General features: G+C 49.0%; 1 protein-coding gene across 2 annotated transcripts in view; it reads right to left on the bottom strand.

The window, feature by feature from the left end:
• Window positions 1–21587, bottom strand: part of LOC139059365 (mucin-4-like) — a 140795-nt gene that overhangs the window by 44194 nt on the left and 75014 nt on the right. The gene's annotated exons all lie outside the window — the stretch shown is intronic.

The raw sequence follows: 21587 nt of genomic DNA, 5'->3' as shown, positions 1-21587 counted from the left end.
CTGAGTGCAGAATATACATTGCCCACACCACGACCAACTGGGTAGACAGTGCAGTTTAATACTGAAATACTGGACACACTGGAATGGGTTTACCCACATGCACATGATAGTTCAGAAGCAGGTTCGAAATATCCTCATCGTTATATCTTCATCATAAGCATATTTAACACTGTTATGCCCCGCGTATACACACGTGATACGTACAGCACATTGAACTCAGAAACGATAGCATCTCACTTCTTTATGTGTGCTTATCGGCCGTTCGCTCAATGCAGACATTCTGCATGTATCACTCAGACATCGCTGCCGAGTGCTTACAGGAAAGAAGGACCCCTCCGCATTGCCAACGCGTCGCGGAAGATTGAATGAGCAATCGACCGGCAGGCAGCCGAAAAGCCTCCTCTCTTCTCTAAGCCCCCTAACCCCCCCCCCACCCCTTCTTTCCTTTTTTTTTTTTCTTCCTCCCTAGCATGATATACGAGCAGCGCTGCTGCTGTTGATGCAGGTCGTCGTAACGGAAAGGACGACGCCATCGCCAGTGGCGAGCCAAAATACGTAACAGCGAGAGCAAACACCCGGCGACTCTCTGACGCGCGCATTGGTGGAGGCTCCTCCGCCTAGCCCGGATGGACTCGCGGAGGGATGTATCACGGTTCAACGAACGCACAGCACCACACGCTCACGCACAAAACAGCGCACGTCCGAGATGGCGAGGACCGCGCGCGCATTGCCCGAGAAGAGCGAGCTGTCGCGGCGGATTTTCCGCGCTTCCCGGCTCCCTCCTCTCGCCGCATCGCTTCGGCTGCCGGAGCCAGTGGAGCCTCCGACGGCGTGATCGAGAGGGACTCGGCGCCAGGCTTAGCTGGTTGAAGAGACGGGCTGTCGACGTCCAGTGGGCAACAACGACGGCGCGGTGTATACACTGTGGAATGTCCCGCTATAGTGCGTTCCTTGCTTGTACGTTTTTAACGGTTGTACTGCCGTTAAAGTATGATCCCCTTGAACGTGACGCTAACAGCGTGCGAAGGAAAGACTTATTTTCCAGGCTGCTACCTTCTATTTTAGAGGTACCGTTAAAGTTAGAGGGACTCTATTGTATATGCAGCGCGCTACGCAATATCGAACAATGTGTAAAACACTGACAGCTAAATTTCTAACAGATCAGACAGACATAATTCAAAGAAACAATACAAGTACATGTAATAGTTTGACGAGGTACGATAGTAGATCAGCACTAATTATTCTGACAAAGATGGCAGCTTAAATAAAATTGCCATATATATGGCACCTCACTAAAGAAAAAAAAATTACCGGCTTCAGTATAAAATCCCTACCTTTAAATCGCCACTCCCGCTTTCACCGAAGTACCGCCTGTAACGAAGCCATTTGATATCTCGCTAATCTTTTTTCCTCCTCTGTGAACCACGGACGCAGAGCCATAATAAATTTACGTGGGAAAGCACACAAGCAAGGAAAGGCGCATTCACACTGAGGAATCCGGAGCCTATACAGCGAACGGAACTCTGCCGTCGAAATCCGCGTCGCTCACACTACTTGCCCACCGTGCCGCCGGAATAAAGGCTTTACCCTGATGATGACATGATGCTTTTCCTTTTGTGTAGGGCGGACGAACAAATTACACCCCGGGGCACAACACAGCGCCATCCACCATGTAAAAAGCGCTAATCTCCAAGCAAGCACGGGGTATCCTGATGTTCCCGCCCGCTCGAAAATCCGCAGTTGCCTCCGTTCGCGTAGAGTTCGCGCGCTTTTATTTTGCTCCTCTTCTTCACTGCTTGCAACGGCGATGATAAACCGTGAGCAAGAGGAGGCAGTACTCTGCTGGCAAGCACCTTTCTGGCGATACATGACACGAAGAAGAAGCATTCGCCGAAGCGGCGATGCCAGCGGCGGTTGTCGTACCACTCAATCGAAGTTTGCAATGGATCTTATTGGACAGGGGGGGGGGGGGGGGGGTACGCACGAACTCACTGAGCATTTCTTATCTCGCGAAGGACTTTGAAGACTGCGACATGACGAGCTCATCGGACTTGGCCGCCACCTTTCGAATTTCTGACTCGCGCTGTGATTGATCCGCAGTGCGGGAATCTTGGCTTCTGCTGCCGCAAAAATCGGTCCGGGACCGATCGACGTGAAAAGGGCTATGCCGGCGGATCTCGCCGCCGCCGAACTGGGTCTCGCGCCGCTCCAGACGCCGAATGTCTCAAGTGTGAACGCGCCTGAAGGATGTGGGGGCGGCAGTGCAGCTGAACGGCAAGTATGAACACAAATTTCACAGACATGTCATCACTGCTTGGCACATACACGAAGTGACAATGTACAAAAAAAATAGGCTGCGTGTGCTGCATTTTCGTGGTGCCCGAGCGGTATCAAACGAGTGCGCAGCATCCGCGTCCGATGGCGAGATATACTTGTACCGCTTCGTTCCCGACAAGGAACTCGACCGCTGCACAGATGCAAGCAGGAAGCGATAGCGCGGGCGGGGCTTGCACAGAGAACTGTGCAGTGTATCTCGCCAAAATACGTGCAGCTCCCCTGTTTGTGTTTGCTTGTTTTCTTCTTACTTTTTTTTGCTAAAACCAACAGGCACTTGTTAACTTCGCTAGAGTGGGCAACTGGAGCGACAGGAACGAAACAAGTCAGTCAAAAGGAAAACCGATCATCTACGCGGTGCTCGCGGCCCAATACCCCGAGCGCGACAGTATGGACCTCGAACGCACGTTTCCTTCTTTCATTCTTTGGTTACGTTTCGTCGCTCTCGTTTCGTTGCACTGCCCTCCACTATACTGTACAGTACGCACACGATTTACGCGCGCCGACGGCTGCAACAATGCACGTATCGAGGAAGAAAAGGAGGCGAGCAGGGTTCCGACCGCCGCACTGTCGAACGTCGGCTAACCTCGTATTGGCGGCGGCGGCTTTCTGCTCTGATAACTGCCTCCCTCGATTACGACGCGTAGTGTACGCTCGAGGGAGATGTGGCAATGTAAAGGGGGGGAGGGTTGGTTGGGGGGTCGCTGGCAGGGCGTCCGAACGCTACAATAAAACGCAGCAGACACGCGCTTGCAGCCGGCTTACAGCGAAGCGGCAATGACCTACAGAAGAAAGAAAGAAAGAAAGAAAGAAAGAAAGAAAGAAAGAAAGAAAGAAAGAAAGAAAGAAAGAAAGAAAGAAAGAAAGAAAGAAACGATGGAAGGGCAAGAGTGAACGGCACTATGTCGCCAAATGCGAACGCTGCTGGCTTCCCAGTCTCCCTATAGATCACGAGCGGTGTCAGGCTACCACATCGGTCGGATAAAAGCAGCGGTTGCGTACAAAAGACAAAGAGAGCCGTGCAAAGAACAGTCCAGTTAATGACCCCATCTCGATAGATAAATGTATCGACATCAGTAGCATAGCCAGGGCTTAATTTCCGGAGGGCGCTTTCAACCAGCCGTTGATTTGGGCGAAAGGGTAAGGGGGAGCAAAAGAAGTTCCTTTGCTCAACACTTGCTTATCGCCGTTCTTACAAGGTTTGATAACATTTCGGAATGCTCCTAGCGCGCCTCATAATTTTTACTCTCGGCCGCGGGTTCAATGCAATCGGCGATATCGTATGTGTTCAAAGAAATCGCGATTTAAGATTTTTGCCGCGTGTGCTCTGGTTGGTCGGCGCGCCTGTATACGACACGTATTCACGGATTTTTAGCACGAAAGGACCGTTTGAAAACACGAAGAGTCGATCAGTTTCGTCTTTCGCGTAGTTTTCCAGAGTAAGCCTCCTCATCAACTATCCTAACACGAAAAAACGCTGACAAGAGCCAATTAAAAATCAGAGCAGTAGAACAGGACAAGGCAAAATCGTTGAATAAGAGCAACAGGACAGGGAGGTTACTAACGAAGCTAAAGGGCTGCGCACATGCGTTTTGAAAGCTGTAGGAGTGCGAGTGTATGCAGGTCCGGAACGGCTGCTGCTACGAGCCCACCCGGTAACCTAGCGCAGCAGGCGAACCATGTTGCTCCGTTAACACCGGGACAGTAGGACAGAAGGGGTTAAGAGAGTAGGGCGGGGCGACACATGTGACAAAATTGAGACCGCAGAGCAGCAATGTTGGCAACTTAGCCAGAAAATGGCTAAACATAGCGAGTTCTCTAGACACTTCTGGAGCCTATTAACGGCTGTGTTAGTGACTCTTCTTAATGGCGTAAGTATATAGCCAGTAAATTGACCTATAGATTAAGTGCCCCAAGGAACGTTGGCTGAATTCAGTGCGATCGACCCCATTTTATCTTAATGGGCTTCCATTTGACGCTATCCTTCTAAAGACAGGCCGAAGAGCTCATTAATGAGTTGTTTGGATGCATCCAAATAACTCACGCTTCTTCATCCACTTTCATTGCCATTAGTTTATCATTTCCTTAATTCAATTATTAAGTACAAGTAATCTTCCCTATGTTTTCCTTGGTGTCTTTCTTTGTTGGCTTCTCATGATGATTAATAAATGTCGGGCCCCTCGGTTAACCCCCTCTCTTATCGTGGATGCATCAAAGCTGCTTTTCCAGGCGAAGCACAATGTTTACATGTGATGATGCTTTAGAAACCTGAGAATGCATTCGGGCCGATGACTCGCCAACGCAGGAGATAATCTAAAGCTAAAGTTCAAAAACTGATAAGGAAGACGTCCAGGAACAATTAAAACATAAAAGCAACATTACGAGCACTTCCTCATCATCGTCACCACTTGGCGGCTTTTCGCTAAAAATAGTGTTTGGGGCAGAGACCTGGCGCGACCTGGCAACTTCGTTAAGAAAAGAAAAAGAAAGTCAACACCGCACAACAGGGGTGGCACAGATTAAGTTAACAACTTCAAATCAGATAAGTTTCGACAGACACATAGGAAAGCGGTGGCGGGGGGCAGATTGCAGTTGGGAGTCCGCCCTTTGTTTCGAACGCGGCGCCTAAGGAGGTATTGTTGGCGTCACCTCTCGTTCGCGGTGAGCTGCAGCAGGTCAAGCGCTACAGAGGCGGGTCACGAAGGAACCACCTCGTTTTCTCTTTCGATCAGCTCCCGCACCGTATACCCCGTCGCAGGCCTAACGTACTTAGCATATATAAGAAACTTCTCACAAACAGTGGCCCGGCGAGAGCGGAGATGGCCGGAAGAGATAAGGGAGGCGACAAGCCGCTCGGTATTGCTGCTTTGACGCACGCGAAGGCAGCCGCATTCTCATGAAGATTTCGGCCATAGACCGTTATGCCGGGCGCTCCGAAGCTTTGTTTCAAAGAAAGGCAAGAAAGACCAAAAGAGAAAAAAAGGAAGAAAGACAAAACGAAAAGGCCCCAGGCGCGGTTCCGCCGAGATGAGCGCGAAAAACGAGTAACAAGAGGCAAGAAGCAAAAGTAAAAGATTTAAAAAAAAGAAGAAAAACTCTGCGCACCGCTGGGCATTGGGCGCAACTTGACCATCATAGTAAATGCACCGCACAAGGCGAAGGGCTAACGTCACGCCATATTTCCTGGCCTTTCCTTTCTCTGTCTTCCTTTTTCTTTTTACGCAATAAACAATTTAAGACACACACACACACATAAGTACGCACGCAAATAAAGTTATATTGCCGCGGCGGCTCAGTTTCTGTGGCAGTGCGCTGCTGAGCACGAAGACGCAGGTTCGAATCCCGGCAACCGCGGCCAGTGCATTCCAATGGGAAAAATGGTCAAATGGTCAGTGGTCAAAATTTATAGAAGGAGCGCTCCACTATGTGGAATTCCCTCACGAAACACTGCGCAGTTGCGGGGTGTCAAACCCCACAATTTGAGGAGGAGGAGGAGGAATAAACTTTTATTGTAGAACCAGCACTTTATGATGGCCGGGCCTAAGCCTCCCACGAAGGGACGTCGAGGGCTTGACTTTAAAAAATAAAAAAATTAAATATATACAAACAGTTCAGCCTGTTAGATTTGCCACAGAAAAATCTGAATTGAAGGGGCCAAACTCCAATTTCTCGCGTTTCGCGCACAAAACAGCAGCTGATGACGCCATTCTGACACGACGAAGTTCAGGGCGTATCTGGGCCGTTTCGGTGTAGCACGAGTCCACGAAATGTTCTCGGTTGACTATTTGCTCGTTGTAAGATACAGTGTATAGCCTTTTGTACTGGCGAACAAAAAATAACTATATAGAGTCGAGTTCAGGATTCCAAAACATACGACGTCACAGGCAGCTAGTGCGGGAATCTTGAGGTGGCGACGCCTAAAGTACCTTAGCGACGCCGCCCTGCATGCTGTGCCAGACAAGTGTTCACGGCAGGGCTAACCCATTTGAAATTACGGATGTGTAATGTGCCGACATCGTACAACCAAATAGTTCCCTACGGTGGTTTATTGCGTATTCGTCTGCAAGAGCTCCAGGCTCTCATGAGCGGATGAAATAACAAACTTGATTCGCATACGTACCACTGCTCCGGTTGTTCGCTGGAATTAGCGTGCGCGTCCGGAATTAAAGTCGCGCCGTTTGAAGCCTTTACTCTTCTCGATAGGACAAAAGTGCCAAAATTGTAAGACAACAGTTACAATTAAAAAAAATATTAGAAACACTTTGCAACTAGCAATACTGGCCGCTCCACTTACTCCAATTGCACGCAAGCTCGATCGCTCCTCATCGAGGCGCGGCCATCGCCGAAGCGGTGTACAGTTACCCATGCCCGCGCCTGATTGCAGCGTGCATGAGGTGAGGCTATAGGAAAGGAGGCACACTTCATGGAATGCGCAGCGGGAGTGAGTGTATATTCTCTATACACTGCGACTTGGCCTTCCTCCAAAAGGCATGTCAGCGAACAGCCTTATACTGACGCACAAAGTGAAGCATCCTTCTCGGCAGCAGAGGAAATAATATGGGGTCACGCACGTCGCTGCTTCACAAAACCGACGTGCCGCATTTTCGACACAGACGCGCATACAGACGACAGCAGTTAGAAAAAGGGGACGGCAGCAGACGTCCCCGACGGGATTACTCGTTGTACACGGAACAAAATGACAGCTTTGATCACGCAGATATGCGAATACAAAGCCGCAGCACGACACCTCTGTACCCTCTGTGGTTGCAGGCCTTTGAAAATGAAGAGATTTAGGTTACAGATCCGGGCGCGCCGCGGCTGCGTGCTATACCGAGCCCCTATGCAGTGGCGTCGAGAGAGGACGAGTAGATACGAGCACGCTCCGCCATCGAGATAGAACACGCTCACACCACCTTGCAGTACAAGTTATCTTTGCAGACGAAATATACAGGAAAGATAGGAAGAGGTGCCAACCGAAGGGAGCGCGCCGTCCAAAATGTGAATCACTCGAAGCTACGTCTTTGTCTGCAACCCTGAGCTCAAGTACTGCGATCGCAGCAATCTGCTGCGCAGAGCCCGGAGTACAACAGCGAAGTGGCTGCGATCATAGCTTTCATAAAAAGGGAGACAATGAAGTGCCTTGAGGTGTCGTAGCCTATCTCGTCTCAACAAAAGCGCGGACGCGTGGCGCGGCCAGCTACTCAACTGCTCACTTTCCGTTATCTCAGTCGTCGTCTGCTTTGCCGACGAACGTCCATTGCACATCCAAGTGGACGCAAGGAGCTCCGTTCTGTAGCTATCGATACGAGGAGTGGCGCATACGATCGACAGTCTGTCGGAAAGTAGAGAGAGCCGAGATACTGGCACCAGCTAGGCCACCGAAAGAGCGATGGAGTTAAGAAAGATGCTTCGGCGATTACTTCGCCGCAAGCAATTGCCAGATCGGTGAGGCAGAGTGCTCTAACGGAGAAAACCTCTCACGACCGAGTCGGAAAGGCACGCAAACGCCGCGATCAAGCAGATAGATATTGCTGTTGTGCACCAATATTTTACCATACGAATCGACCAAGCAATCGTTTGTACAGTGCGGTCCAGTGCTAAAGGGAACGCTCTACTGTGCGACTCTCACTTTACTGGCGCTCATAGCTTCAAGCCCGCTGCTTTCGGCAACTGAAAAAGAAAGTAGCCGGCACCCTCACATCCACGCTAAAGACAAACGGGCACGCCTTGCCTTTGCATATTTTGTTTTTATTACTCCTTTTCTCCCTCTTTTACTCTTGTCTGTCCCAGCGTGTTTCCTCGAGAGAGAGAGAGCCGGCGTAAACGCTTTCAACCCGGCACGACGGCCGCGGTCAACTTCGAGGAAGTGCGTGTGAGAGCACACACACACACGCAGGGACAGCGCCGGCGGACCGGCGAGGTGTTTGCTTTTCACCCTGCGTGCGCGGGCGGTCGCACAGAGCGCGACCCGAGCCGCCCGCTGGTGCGCGGCGGTCCCCTTCCAGAAAAGGAGGGGGGAGCCTAATTGAGAGCGTTTACCCCTGCGAGGTGTCTTTGCCCCCACTTGATCGAGACCGAGGCACGCGAAAGGTCGCACGCAACTGCGAGGAAGGGAGCAACGAAAAGGGCGACGCGCTGCCCATAGGTTGGTGGTGGTGTGCATAATTCACCAACTGCACCAAGCGAGCGCTAGCAGCTAGCGCGCGGGCATCGTGGGACTGCACATTAGCGCCCGCGATGAGCGCACCTGTAATTATGAGCGCTTGCATTCAAAAAAATTAAAAAGAAGAAACAGAATAAGAACAACAAGAACAGGAACGGACCACGTTTTGAGGCAAAGACTAAAAGAATAAGAAGAATAACAAGAGAGAGAAGTTCTTTATTCGAAGTCAGATACTTTTGCCGGCGTGACGACAACAATAAATGCTCAGTACGCAGGGCTCAATAATATGAAATTGTTCACAGACTGCCAAGACACGTGTCCTGAAGGTCACTCTAAAGAAGTGATCACTCCCGATTCTGACTGACAGTCGCGCTGGAACGCTGAAATGAGAGCACCCGTGCGGCTTTTGCTGCAGCTGACCAACTCGTTCTGGTGATGCTTTGGAGATGTATGTGCTGTTTCTTTGTATGCCTGCTGTTTTTACTGGTTTGCTTTGCGGCGTCCCTCGCTTCACCACTCTTGTCTGGCTAGCCCCTTGCAATCGCGCACCCGTGACGGATTAACCGAGCCGTGTGCAACCTGAACTACAAACGCCCGCCCATCATTACATCCCTGTCACGAACACAATCTGCTTCGGACAGCAAACGTGAAGTTACATTGCGGCGGGGTCGCCTGCCCTCCCCCCCTGAATCCTTGGCGACGTAGAAACAAAAAGAAAGAAAAAAGAGAGAAACGGAAGGCATAGAAACGGAAGAGAGAGAGAGTGAGTGAGTGAGTGAGTGAGTGAGTGAGTGAGTGAGTGAGTGAGTGAGTGAGTGAGTGAGTGAGTGAGTGAGTGAGTGAGTGAGTGAGTGAGTGAGTGAGTGTGTGTGTGTGTGTGTGTGTGTGTGTGTCTGTGCGTGCGTGCGTGCGTGTGTGTGTGTGTGTGTGTGTGTCACGTTTGTTCCTTCTGTGCGGTGCACTTTATTACATGCAACTTAAGTGATTCTGCCACGTACGACCCTTAGGTGCCGCGCATTTGATTGGTGTTAAATATACTCAACTGTGCCGGAATGCGGTCCACAATTTTTTTTTCTTCTCAAGTGTGTTTATAACATTAGACTTTCAAAGGAGAAGCGACCTAATTATTTATTTGCAACAATGGAAATTCCGCTTGCAAACAGAACAAACAGGCCCCGCTAACCTAACTGGGTAACAAATGTCATTATACCATTTGCGTCGTACTACGTATGGTTCGGAAACTTACTGCCTGTGCTAGTCGTACCAACAAAGTCCTTCGGCTTGTCAATGCTACTACCTGAGCTGCTACTACCTACGGTTACTAGGATGTTCGTGAACTTTGTGACAAACCGCTACTACCTCATAGCTAGTAACTGGTACGAGTGCTCTGCGCAGTTTCGGGACGTCAAACCCCAAAATGAATATTATTTAACCGTCTGGCTAAATCTTCCTAGAGCTACCACAAGCATCCCGGTACTACCTCCACGAGGGCTACACACTGTCAGCTAGTAAGCAGAGCGAGTCTACAAGGACTGCAGTAAAGTGAAGCGTGCAATAGCTTTGAGAGAGAGAGAGAGAGAGACTCGCGCATTGCGTTCCATGCTGTGCGGGCCGGAATACACGTCATCGCGCGGGATAAAGAAAACAAGGCAGCAGCAGCAGCCGCAGAGGAGGAGGCAACGTAAACACCTTTCGAAACGGTTCAAACGGCGCGCCGGTCGTTCAGGACGGCCGGCGGGCCTTCGGCGTCTCTCGCCGCTCGCGTAGAGGCCGCCGCCGCTGCTAAAAGACCGCCAGCGTGCGGTGTAAACAGAGCGCGAACTAACAACTGGCCCTACGGGCAGCAAGGTTCGCGTAGATTCCACGGGGGAGAGAGCGATTTGCAGGCCGGCCAGCTGACAAAAAAAACGTACGCAGCTGCTACTGCTGCTGCTGGGACTGCAGCTGCCGCGCAGAGCCTCGCTCGCCTGAATGTTTCGCATGAATCGGCGCTGAGCTTGGGACGTGAGCACTATGCAGTGCACTACACGGTATAACATTTAAGGCCTTACGGAGAGGTTTCTCTATGAAAAAATAAAAAATCTGACGTCCCGAGCCATGACGCACAAAACAGACTTTTAAGGGACTTTCACCAGACATCCTATACAAAAGTTTTATTATACAATGGAGGTTGTATAAAGCGCCGTCCATGGGTATATTCTATACCCTGGACGGCGCTCATTGGCTCAGCATCCGCTGAGTAAATTTGACGAGGTTCTTTTGCATTTAAAAGAGAGGGTTAAATGTGTCGACCACTTCGAGCAGATTGATTGTTTAGGCCATAAACGGCTTCGACAAAATTTGCAAACGATAACGAATCTCTAAAAAGAAACAATTAACGACGCATCAATTTTACTATGCAGCCCAGGAATAAACGATATCTGTAAACTCCGAACTCTTCTGACATCTACAAAGCGGTGGCGGTATAAACGTCCTTGTTTCAAAGAAAGAAGGCGGACAGACTTGCTGTATTATACAAGAACACTTTTCGAATAGAGATGTTGCAAACGACTGCAAAACAATTTCACCTAAGATATAAACTAATGCATTTGGCGATTTTCCTGAACCAATTTGAAAGACAGTTATAAGACAGTTTATAAGAAGTTAAAGGAGACTTATGGAATAGTAGGCTTTATTTTATCCCTCCATTCTTTTTCGGTTTTTTTTTTCTTTCTTCCCCAATAAATTGGGCGCGTTAAATCAAAGTACAGCTGCCAGCAGTCAGTAAATTTTCTTTTCAAATTCGTTTAGCGGCTATTATGATAGCATTTTCATGTAACACGCATTTGCATTTGCAGTGAAATTAAGAGTTGGCCCAGAAGTTGACGGCTTCCTCCTAACTTGCACATTATAAACAGCAACAGTAGTGAAATCGCTCCTCCTTGGAGCCTCGTGTTTCGAAAGAACGCAGTGCTGATTCGATAAAACAATTTCCAGTTCAGAAAACCGCTATAACGGGCCTGTCAGACGACTTCTCTGAGCGATGAAAGTCGGCATGATTCTCGTTCAGAGAGGGCGCAGGAATGTTTGCGAAAATTGAGTCAGTTTATTGAGAGGCTTCACGCGCTCTATATAGAAAGTGTCCTTCTGCTACCTCCCCCCACCTCCCCCACCCCCACGAAAAAATAATAAACTTACTTTTTTTTAGTTTTATCTGGTTCTAGATGGCTTTATCTTACGAGTGATATATAGTTACGCGACTGGCCCTCCGAACAGATGCTCAACCATCGGCGAGATAAAGAGGATCAGGAACACTAAAAAGCGAAGCAGCAGAACACACAAGGCGAGACGGAACAGATGGCCAGACGGTCGGAATTCGCGGTTCTGCGCTCTTTCCGAGTCTTGACAGCCCCGGAAAGAAACAAAGAAATCGTGCGGCCTGGGCGGTCGCGGTAGAAGCGAGAAAAGCAGACGCGCCGAGGCACAGACAAGACACCACGCTCCGTTTTCCAGGTGCTCTCGAAGGTAGCACACATTGTGTTTGTTTGTTCGCCAATTCCTTTTTCTACTTCTGCGGGGGAGTAGGGAGGCTATGCGAGGCCGGAGGCTGCAGGAGTCAGCGAAGGCTCACCACGCAGGACGGGCGGAACACGCTGCCACAGGCGAGCAGATTGACACAGATGTGCTCATTCCCGCAATACGAAGAAGCAAGCCCCCTCCAGTCTGGAGAGATATACAGATTCCCGTGACGCCAGACACGAGGCAGCCTGCGTCGTTCGGCGGCTTTGGCGCGGGCTGCTGCTAAAACAATAGCACCGCTGCGCGCGAGACGCCGCCACGAACAATCATCGAGTCGATTCACTTTCAATGAGCATCGGTAGATAAGTAGAAGGAATTTCATTTGTAGAAAGGCAGAGAGGTATGGTTGGCCTGGAGCCACGGCCTGAGCTTATTGCGCTCTAACCTGGTATACTCTGCACTGTGGAGAAGAGGAAAAACGAAGCGAAAGACGACTGGACCACGATGGTTACATGAATGAGGTTGACCTGAATGATGATCGCCATAGCGACATACTTGAATCAGTATCGGTGAATGTGAATGACTGAGAATGACGGCGATATGTTCGTTAGCGCATGGGAACGACGTTCACAAAATGTGTAAAATATTTGAAAGCTATATTATTTAGGCTGTAGTTGTTAAATTGTGTATGATTTCGGCCAAGTGCAGCACAATTATAGTTTGCAACTGAGAAGAGCGCGTGCTAATATCCGTGATGCCTTGCAGGTAAAGGAAAGATCTAATGACACGGCCACGCACGTGTAGAAATATACGAGAAACATCCGCTTACGTATACAGCACCACAGCAACGGAAGCACACAAGACATACATGCCAAATTATGCGCACACCCGACCAAATATACTCATTACACGTAGCGGCCGCAGAGAAATCCGCGAGCGGCAATCGCCAACGTGTTGTCACCACGTTTGGTGCAGGTTGGCTGAATATACATTTCGGGCCGAGCGTAAATGCCAAGGGCCGGGAGCGCGACTATCATCAGCGTGTTGTCACCAGCCGCGCATTACGTCTCATTTCTTCCCCGCCGCTTGGCCACACGAGCAGCGCGTATACTGTTACCGCGCTATCAAACTGTTGCGACACGATCGGCACGCCGTATAACGATGCGCCGCGCAGAGTCATACCTCGGGCCAACCGCAGGCGGAATAAGGATTGGATGTTCAAGGGGACCGCATTCGCGTGAGCCGCATCCTCCACGCCACACGCCCTGCAGCTGCACGCAGGCACCGTCCAAACGGCCAAATTGAAGTCGGGCCGCCGAGAAGACGACGTTCGAAGTCGCCTTCCACGCGGCTCCGCCCAGCGTCAATTGAAGGCACAACGAAGAGAGGCCCGCGAGCTGACCGGTGGCAATAAAGAAGAGGAAACAAGTCAGCAGCAGCATGCACATGGCGGGGACTCCACACGGCGAGGCCTCCACTTGTCTTCACGGTCAGAAAAGAAGTCTCGCGCTACGAGCCGGCCGGCACGCAAGGGAGCCGGCCACAAGCCCGCTCGATGGAGCTGCCCAACCAGGCCGCCGATTGTTTCTTAGCCGCCAACTTGTACTACGCTGGGAGACGGGGGAAAAAAAGAAAACCGCCTCGTCAATCGAAGGGCTTGGCGTGCGGCAGCACCCTAGTTAGATAGATGAAGGCCCTGATGATCGAGGCTTCTCCACGATGAGCGAGAGGGGCAGCGGACAGAAGCGCGTTGCAGCGCGTTGCAGCGAGCGGCGCGTCCCCCCGCATCGCCGCGCGATCAAAATAGCCGAGCGCGTGTTAAGTATAGAGGGGCTATAGCTCTTGCAGCGTGATCCTCGGGCTCTGCAATCCTCGGCGCTGCTGAGGAGGCAGACCTGTTATAAACCGAGAGTGCTATAGTGTGTGCGTGCCAAAGGCGGCCGTCACGAGTGCGCGGCACGGCTCTTCTGTTGTCCCGAAGCGTCTCGAGCGGGCAGCCAAATCAAATCGCGCTCGACTCGCCGTCTCCTCCCATGCACATATACACACGAGACGTGAGACCCACGGTGTGCAAGTCCCAGGCGTGACGTGCGACAGCGTCACACGTCGGGAGAAGCGTGCGGTCAGCAACGCCTATGTCCAAGTGCGGGGCGGCTATATAGGCGTGTACGGTACCTTGTTTCTGGTGAAGCTCCCGCTTACGTAGCGGCGCGTGAAAAAAAAAATAATTCAAGGTTGTGCTCGCAGCGCGCTCTGCCGTCCGTGATACCAGGCGCCCGCGATCTGGTTCACCGTGCAAAAGAAAATCGCAATTTCGTTTTCAGAGCCGTGTTCTCGTGGGTGTGCCAGAAATAAATATATAGCTACGGTTGGTTCGCTACAGACTCTTCCAGCAGAACAGCATATAGCACTGAGACATAGGAATATTCCGAGCAGCAGACAACCCAAACAACACAAACTTTGTCGTTGGTGACGCTGAAAGGTTTCTCTCGGCTTCCAAGTTCAGAATCTAACCCCATGAACATAAACACATGAAGGCGGTGCCTATATATAGAAAGCTTGCGCAAAGCTTTTAAGTGGTAATCTAACAAGTGAGGACCAATAAATTCTGTCAGAAAAACACACATTCTATAACCGTGGAAGCTATATAAAGATATATAGCGCCAACAGCCGATGAGAAGTAGCAATCAAAGGAGTCTCCGAATCGTCATTTTCCGCCAGCTCAGATACCGCTTGCTAACATGCATTCAGACTGGGATACATAGCGCAAAAAATTACACAGGGACAAGCAGAACACAGGACGAGCGCTAACTTTCAACAAATGATTTATTGCAGCTGGTGAGTATATATATACTCACTGGGACGCCACTACAATAGAGCAGACTGAAGGGAAGGAGGAAAAGACAGTCATGTGACTACTATGCCCAAAAATTCAAGCTCTTTCCTTGATAAAAATACAGATGGCGTGCTAACGCACTCTTCACCTGCTCTGGCTATCTCAGCTGCTTCCACAATTTCCCTCGTAATCTTATTCCTGTGGCGATAGACAACAACGGTTGTCGTTGTTGTGTTGCCTACAAACTATTTACTAAGGTAATCGCAAATAGAATCAGGAACACCTTACACTTCTGTCAAGCAAAGGACCAGGCAGGATTCCGTAAAGGCTACTCAACAATAGATCATATTCACACTATCAATCAGGTGATAGAGAAATGTGCGGAATATAACCAACACCTAAAAAAGCGTAAACAGGCTTAAACAGGAGCACACCGATTTCGGCTAAATTACGCCTCGGCTTCGTATAGTGTGAAAAGCACGTTCAAACTCGCCCAAGTTATCCAGCGTCTCCCCATCTCCACTGTACTCCCCGTCATTTTCCGTTCGTTCATCAATGCCACCTTCTCGTAAGAAAAGAAAGAAAAGGAAAGAAAAGAAAAAAGGGAAGAAAAGAGGGCCATGCGTCTGCGCCACAACTTGGGCCATACAAATGGCTCTGTCGAAATACACGCAGCCCTGCCAACCAGAGGGCCACGAAGCGTGATGGCGTCTTGCTACGCCTACTCCCAAGTCGCGTGAGTAAATAAACTAACAACGACGCGACTGAAGCAGCAGCACGTCGCATGTCGCGAGGACAGCGTTACATTAGTTCTGTGCAGCATACTTGGCTTTGGGCACCTACAGTGGAGTATTAAAAAAAATGCACAATTCTTTTTTTTTTTACATTTTCATATTGCCCGTTATATAGCACACTATTACTTGTACAGAAGAGTTCATCGTACTGGCACATCAGTGACAATCCAATTACGCTTGTCCGCAAACTTCCTAGAGCTTTCCCTCTCGCTTTCTGCTTTCTAAATCTTTTTACTTCGCATCTTTTACTGATATGTGCCACTGGTGCAAGCAGCGCAATAATTTTTAAATCGACACAGTGTAGCAGAGTGTATACTCCACAGTTCACCTTGCAATAACTATGACTGTAGATATACCTACACTCGATGCAGGAATGCTTCTACGGAGTCCGCGCCCTAATTGCGTCAACTCGCTCACGCTAGCAATCAATACGGTTAGATAATAATCTTAGGATAAGAAATGATTCGAAACGTATACACTTGAAACTGTTGTCGGTGCGTTATAATCTGCATTCGAGCAATGCTTAAATTTATTTTAAAAAAAACAAAACAAAACAATAATCTTAACCGAATCTTATGAAATGTGTCGTTCCTTTAATACGTATGATGGCAGGAAGGGTATTTTAGGAAGTCAAAATAAATAAAGCCCACTGTAAATCACAATAACAAAAGTTCGTAAAAATTCATTCATTCATTCCAAAACATGAGTTCGGAGGTTTTCCACGGTGAAATGTCAGGCCGGAAACGAGACCGAAAGGAAGCGCCGTTTTCCACAATCTGAGTATAACGTGAAAGAAACAAGACCTCTGGTGCTTTGCGGCTGGCGCCCGGGGAACGACCACACAGCGCGACAGTTGCCAGGCCATTCGCGTGAGATCAGTTTCCGTGTAGCATATAGGAAGTCGGTCGCAGACCCCGTGCCATCCAGTCCCCGCAAGCCAGCCAGCACGTGGTAAAAGGGTGCGATGAGAGTACTATCTTCGTTCTCCGGAACTGTGATTAGCCTATCACATAACTGAGGGTGTTAGGCGCCTCGAAAGCGTTGGCGAAAAACCGTATCACTACATACGACGTGCTATAGCGTGTATGTATGTATGTATGTATGTATGTATGTATGTATGTATGTATGTATGTATGTATGTATGTATGTATGTATGTATGTATGTATGTATGTATGTATGTATGTATGTATGTATGTATCTATGTATGTATGTATGTATGTATGTATGTATGTATGTATGTATGTATGTATGTATGTATGTATGTATGTATGTATTTATGTATGTATTTATTTATTATTTATTTATTATTTATTTCAACATACTGTCAACCCTTTGACAGGGTTATTACAGGAGTGGGGTACAGAAAGAAACAGTAATAATAGTAATTGTCAGGGTAGGTATGCTAAACAAGCACAAATAAGAATGAAAAATATACATACAAAAGTAAGTATGAATATGAGCATTGACAAGCATGCTAATAGAAAAAATAAAACAGCTAGTCATCTAGAGAGTACAAATAAATGACATCAGGTTGATGAGTACGTATTAAGCGAGTCATGTAACATCTCAAGGAAATCATAAATTCTTTGCTGTTCGACTATAAGTCGGTCGATGGTGTTCCATTCCCGAATGGATCTAGGGAGAAAGGAATAATAGAATGTATTGTTGTTGCACGCATATTCTTGTAGTGTGAGATCATGTGTGTGACGTAGTTGCCTTGTTTGTTTAGTTTCAACGTATGTTGTGTGGTCTATCTTAAAATAGTTGTACAGTAGCATATATAAGAACTTCAGGCGGTGGATTTTAGCGCGACTTTGGAGTGAGGGCAAACCTGCGCTGCGTAGCAATTCTGTCGCGGAATCAAGGCGTCGATAGCGGTTAAAAATAAATCTAATCGCTTTGCGCTGCACATTTTCAAGCATGCCGATGCCGCTACTTGTGAAAGGGAACCAGATTATATTTGCGTATTCTAGAATCAGTCGGACAAGTGTGGTGTACGCTAAAAGCTTAGTGTCACGGTCAGCGTGCCGCAGCGTCCGCTTAAGGAAAAATAATTTTTTCATTGCTTTCGCGGTTATAGCTTCCGTGTGAGCTGCCCAGCTGAGATCAGAAGTTATTATTACACCAAGATATTTGTACTGGGTTACATTTCGGAGTGCGACATTATTAAAACCATAAGAGAATGCTAGGCTTGTTTTCTTTTTTGTTATTGTCATTGCAACTGTTTTGTCTGTATTAATCACCATTTGCCAGTTAGGGCACCAACTTACTACTTCATTCAGGGCAATGTTCAGCTCATTTTGGTCATTGTAGCTCTTGACCTCTTTATAAAGTACGCAGTCGTCTGCGAATAGCCTAATATTTGCGTTAATGTTGATTGCCAGGTCATTTATAAACAGCAAAAATAATATTGGTGCCAAGACAGATCTCTGGGGCACACCGGATGTGACATTTAATGTGTCAGAAACGTGCTCATTGCATTGCACAAATTGTTGACGACTGGACAGATAGTTTGACAACCATCGAGTCATGTATGTATGTATGTATGTATGTATGTATGTATGTATGTATGTATGTATGTATGTATGTATGTATGTATGTATGTATGTATGTATGTATGTATGTATGTATGTATGTATGCAGTATGTTTGTATGTATGTATGTATGTATGTATGTATGTATGTATGTATGTATGTATGTATGTATGTATGTATGTGCGTGCGCGTCTCTCTCTCTCTCTCTCTGTGTGTGTGCGTGCGTGCATGCGTGCGTGTGTGCGTGCGTGTGTGTGTGTGTGTGTGTGTGTGTGTGTGTGTGTGTGTGTGTGTGTGTGTGTGTGTGTGTGTGTGTGTGTGTGTGTGTGTGTGTGTGTGTGAAAGAGAGAGAGAGAGATCATGGTCGCATAACTATAGGTTTGCACATCTCCAACGTCCTCGAGCAGACTCGGCCAGATAACGGCAGTATACGCGTACGCGCATGTCGATCCGCTCGTGAGACAACACAGTGCACAGCACCGACAACGCACGCAGGGCACAAGCTACGCGCGGAGATCGCGTCATGAGTCAGCGGAAGCACAGGGTGGTGGCGGGGGTGGGTCGGCCCGCGGAGATCTTCCAGACGGTTTCTATTCCGGGATCGCGACGGAGACGCCGCGCCGGCGACCGACGCCACCAGACAGTGCCAGCCAGCACGAACGCAGCGTGCCTGCAGGGCAGCGGCTCTCTCGCACGTACACACACGGTACAATGTCACTGAGGCCTGCGTGCGCGTCTGCTTCCCTCGGTTGGCAGCCGAGACGCTCACGAGCGAGCCGGGCGCGAAGTTGGCGAAAGACAGCGGTGCTCTTTCGGCACCGGCAATGAAATACGACGATTCGAAGAAACGAAAGAAGGGGAAGAAGACGGCCTCGTCGGCTCGTTTTAGAAAAGGAGGCTAAACGCGTATTTCCATCTTTCTTTCTTTCTTTGCCTTTCTTTTCTTTAACTCTCATTCCGAGCGAAATTTGGGGGAGTGGGCCAGGGCTCGGACGTCGCGGAGCCAGGAGCGCTAGGAAAAGCCCCGCCGTCACGTATATCGCACGCGCGCATCTGTTTCCGGTAGAAATTTGGCAGAACATACACACACATCGTGTTTACACGGTGACAAGTGTCTTCAAAGCAAGCGTTTGTGCAACCCAAGCAGTCGTGTATACACGTAGAGATCCTATGACCTTTCGCGCGAGCGCCATGGAAATCTCGGCTCGAACTTCTTGACGCTGAAGACCAATTTAGATTTAGCGCAGTTGGCTACAGGTTAGTTGGTAAAAGCAAATTCTTGAGCGGGTAACGCAAAAAACGACAGGAGAGAACCAGACATTCCAATCGCCTAGTGCTTGGCGTAGACGAGAGAAAGAGCAAAAGGATAAATGAAAGGCAGGAAGGTTAACCAGAACTGAGCTCCGTTGGCTATACCCAGCACTGGCGGAAGAGAAAAGGGGAGGGAAAGATTAAGAGAAAGTCTGCTGCGGGTATCGCAGACGTAGTAACAGTTTTCTGCTCTATATCACAAAATGCAACTGTACTGGATGTGTCGACACGATGCAGTTCATGGCAAATATCAGTTCTGCGGGGAGCCCGCAAAGTGAAGGAAAGAAATGGAAAATGGTCATCGACCCGTAGCTCGAAACTACAAAGGAAAGCCGATACGGTTTTCCCAGAGAATTGCAGAAAAATTCGTCCTCGTCCGGCGATCCAACCTGGGAACAACTATTTTCCGAGGCGGCCGCTCTCTGAACAAACTAGGCGGCTTATAGCACATCGCTGGGCGAGACCTAATTTATCCACAACTGGAAGCATAGTCGGGTGTAAGGAAAATTTTCCTTTTCAAGTGCTCAGTTCGTAGAGTACCGTGCACACTAGAAGAAGGAAATCGACGACGAAGGCCAACAGCATACCCCGCATAATTCCATCTTCGTCAAATATATCGAAAGGTCTCTAAAACCACGAATGTTCCCGCCTCGTTTCCATCACGCCTCTTTAGCTTACGCTATGTATACGCCTTTACAACTGTTCATCGCTCGAAACTATACAGCAGTAGACGTCGTTCCCCGCATTCGAGTGACATGAATAGACTCTCTACAAATGGCTTCTACTATATCTCTACGGAGCGCGACCCCGCTGCAGTTAAAAAGTTTATGTTCTCCCTCTTTCTTATTCGAGCCGGCCGTCATACGACAGGGCGATTTTTTTTTTTCTTAGTCTAACTTGCAGTGGTACCTTCATTGACTGTTTCGCTGCAGTTCGGGCAAAAAATCCGAGGTTCAAGTGTGACGGAGTTCCTCTTATTCGTGCGCACGGGATATTGCACGAAGAATACCGCGAGTTGAGTGTTGGAGGCCAGAGAAACAAACAAGCACAGGTTCACACCGCACAGCGCGCGAGAAACGCTGAAGCCACTTTCTTTTTTTCTTTTTTTCATGAGGCTAATTGCCCTGCGACATCCGTGCTTACGCAGAAATTGCGGTAGGGCCTTCTCGAACTTATCGTCCATGATCCGTTCATAGTTTGGTAACACTTTTTCATAGTATCCTTTCTAGAGTTGCCCTCCTTCCTGGGTAAGGCCACAGCAGATGACGAATGCCTGCTTCGAAACCACATACTTACACCGATCAGCGCGCCTAACTTGCGGGGTTTCGGCATCTCGCAGTGGTTGTATGGAGCCGTTGCGTTGCGTTTCTAGGGAGTGGAGTTCAGCGTTGTTTGTGCGGGTCACGCACAAACAACCACTGCGGTCATGCAAGGGTCACGTGGGGTGGTCAGAAGAGACACGTGGTTCGATACCAAGATGGCGGCTGAGAGTTATAGCCATCGGGGGTGGGGGAGCCGCGGTTTACGGAGAGCGCGTAAGCGAGTTGACTGTGAGTCGGGGCTTCCGCCAGTCGGTTCGCGGAAGCAGTGCCGTGGCTTTGAAGTCAGCCCCTCGCCGCTGAGCCGCACCATGCCGAGACATTCCGCAAACGGAACAGATGCGCCCCAACGGGGCGCGGAAGTGTTTTCTTCGGGGGAGGGTGTCTTGCAAGTTTGTGAGACAAGAGACTCGTTGCACTGCAAAGGATGTGTGGCGACCATGGTGGCGACGGCCTTGACGCGTTGGAACTCCGTATACCCTGGAACGCTGGAGCCCTGTTGTGTGCACACTGCGCGCACCGCAGTGTGATTGGACGAACGATGGGGCGAGGAGGCTGTTCGGGATGTTTTTAGCTACGTGCAAGGCCGTTGGATGGGGATTCGGTGGAGATTCGGCTAAGAGAAAGAAGACCAAATTCTATCTTTTGACTCGTAGTTTGATGTTCGTGTAAATACTTTCCATTCTATCGCTTGCCTATTCTATCTTAATAAACAGTTAACTCCTTTTCACTCAGCGTCACTGGCTTGCCTACTGTAACGTGACTTCGCGACATCCCCAACATCTTCAAGTTTCCCT

Source organism: Dermacentor albipictus, chromosome 4 (assembly GCF_038994185.2).
Source record: "Dermacentor albipictus isolate Rhodes 1998 colony chromosome 4, USDA_Dalb.pri_finalv2, whole genome shotgun sequence".
NCBI classification, from domain to species: domain Eukaryota; kingdom Metazoa; phylum Arthropoda; class Arachnida; order Ixodida; family Ixodidae; genus Dermacentor; species Dermacentor albipictus.
The sequence above is the reverse complement of the archived record's forward strand: the minus strand, read 5'-3'. Positions and strand labels throughout refer to the sequence as shown.